Source organism: Engraulis encrasicolus, chromosome 3 (assembly GCF_034702125.1).
Source record: "Engraulis encrasicolus isolate BLACKSEA-1 chromosome 3, IST_EnEncr_1.0, whole genome shotgun sequence".
NCBI classification, from domain to species: domain Eukaryota; kingdom Metazoa; phylum Chordata; class Actinopteri; order Clupeiformes; family Engraulidae; genus Engraulis; species Engraulis encrasicolus.
Window position 1 is genome coordinate 12,582,922 of NC_085859.1, and position 2,500 is coordinate 12,585,421.

At 42.3% G+C, this 2,500-nt stretch overlaps 1 protein-coding gene across 1 annotated transcript in view; it reads right to left on the reverse strand.

The window, feature by feature from the left end:
* The window catches only part of LOC134446545 (transmembrane protein 132D-like), a 156,974-nt gene that overhangs the window by 14,969 nt on the left and 139,505 nt on the right, over positions 1-2,500 (reverse strand). The gene's annotated exons all lie outside the window — the stretch shown is intronic.

Here is a 2,500-nt window from a genome sequence, read left to right on the forward strand (position 1 = left end):
GTTTGAGAACCACTAGCCTAGTACAGCGTATTCAGAACAGTAAAACAGAAATTCTATTTCCGGTTTCTTGTCTTCTTCCACTACCAGAGTTAGAACTGTGGGAATACAGAACATTTTGCAGTGTTAATTCAACACTTAGAGAGAAGACAGGGCCGGATTAATGCACAGGCTCAACGCAGTCTCACCCCAAGTAGTCAATTTCTGACTACCTTGGACCAGACGGCAATTTTTGACGTCTTGGGTATTCCTTCCACGTCACATTTTGACTATGTGGCCTAACCCTAAACCTATTCCTAAACCTAACCTCAATGACGTTATGCTGCCACAAGGGGGCGCCTTTGAGGACATAGTCAAAATGTGACGTGGAAGGAATACCCAAGACGTCAAAAATTGCAGTCTTGGGGTGTCAAAAATTGAGTAGTCAAAAATTGACTACTTGGGGTGAGACTGTGTAGACAGGCTAGATATGGCTGCAGCTGAGGGGCCGCCACCTTTCAGGGGGCCCCTGATTGACCAAAAGTAAAAAAAATGACAAGATGCAATATTGAGAAGTTCATCTGTTGTGCTGAGTGCAGTTGGTAGACATGCCATCCTAAATTCCTAGCACGTAATTATGACACTGTCTATAATCTAAATTTGTCGTGAAATTTGCCTTGAGGGGGGCCCCACAGAAACATGTAACAATAGGAGCCCCATGGCATCTTAATCCGCCCCTGACAGAGATTCTACCATCTTACAGAATACGGTGTGTTTTAGGTTCCAGAGCACTCTAAAAGTGTTGAATTAACGCTGCATTTTTAATTTTGGACGGTGAACAATAAAAGCTCCACCACCGTCATGCTCAACAGCCGGTGAAGCTTTTTACCTCCTGAAAATGCAATCGATGGGAGCTATTTCGGAAGCCTGTGTCTGAAAAGTGGGGTGATGTAAGAGCTGTATGAGTGGGCCTATTAGTGAGAACACGCAGGAGAGCTGTGAGCCGCTAATGAATGTGTTCACTCACTAATGAAGCTAAAGCACTCTGCACGCTGACCGCTTTTCATTTCATGTTCAACAAGCACCGTGCATGAGTTTTTTTTTTTTTTTTAAGTACTGCTTGGGTGTTTTTATGCTTTGACTGTTACCTGTATGCGTGGATTAGGAACAGACGTTAGCCAGCTTGTGGCTATTCGTATTAGCCACTGGGAGTGCTGTAGGCACATAGCTGGACCTTACACCATTTCTACTTTTGTGAAGTGAAAGTGAAAGCCTGATTGGGAAACTCCAACTCCCATTGTCATTGTGACACAGCACTCCACAGCACACAAGTGTTCACTGCACACAACGACATTGCATTTATGCCTCACCCATGCAAGGAAAGAGATGTGAGAAGGAAGACTTCTACTTGCACTTTTCAGGAATATCCTCAATGTCAGTTATGACACTCACTCATTAACTGGATACTTACTCAACGTGTGTTGTGCATTTTCTCATAATATACAGTATATACAAGTAGAGATTGTTTCATACTAGATTGTCATGGTGAAGATGAAAGCTGTGGTGAAGGTTTCCAGTCTGCTATCATTCTTCATTTTCAACTATATTATTGAGGATCATATGGATGTATTGTGGTAGAGGTTGGACATACCGTATGTTGGAAGTGATAAGAAATGAATGATGATTTCTTAAATTATGTCAAAAGACAAATGACATGATTAGTCCTTGTAGGACTGTTCATGCAATTCTTGGTTGTGATATGTGGTGGGCTACTTGCCACTGATGATTGAGTTGATATATCTTGATAAAGGTTACCCTTGAGGCTGATATAAAATCGATAAGGGTCTTTAATGTCAGAGCTGTGGCAGAAGCAAAAGTGCTGATTGGCCACTGTATGTGTGGAGGTTGCTGGTGGTTAAAGTCGGCTACTGACTTTTCTGAGGATATTGACCCCTCCTTGGGTGGTGCCAGAAGTATAAGCTCTGATTGGTCAGTGTCCGTGTGGAGGTTAAGGTGATTGGTGCTTGTATCTGTATAGGGCTGGGCGATATAACGTTAAAAAAACGTGATAACGGTTTTCACTTACACAAGGTTCACTTTTTGATGAGAGTTTTATTTTCCAAAAAAGTGATTAAAATAGAAATGGAGATGAATTAAAATTCAGGATTTTATCTCATTTTTGAATTTAATTTCAGCCTTTTCTTCAGAAACATTGAGATGCAGGGGAAAATCACCACTTATGGAAAAAAACGTGCAGAGAACTGTGATATTAATTTTCATCAAGAAAACCGTGATACACATTTTTCCAGAAGTGCCCAGCCCTAGTCTGTAGTGAGCAGACCACTGACCTGTTTGCGGGTGGTGAGCTCTTCCTGGGTAGTGGCGGTGTCCAGGACCTTGATTGGTTGGTGTATGAGGTGTGACTAATGTGAATGGTGGTTGTGTCTGTACTGGCCAAGCCCTAATTGGTTGGTGAACGTGAACTGACTAATGTGATTGATGGCTGTGTTTGTAATGGGCGGAC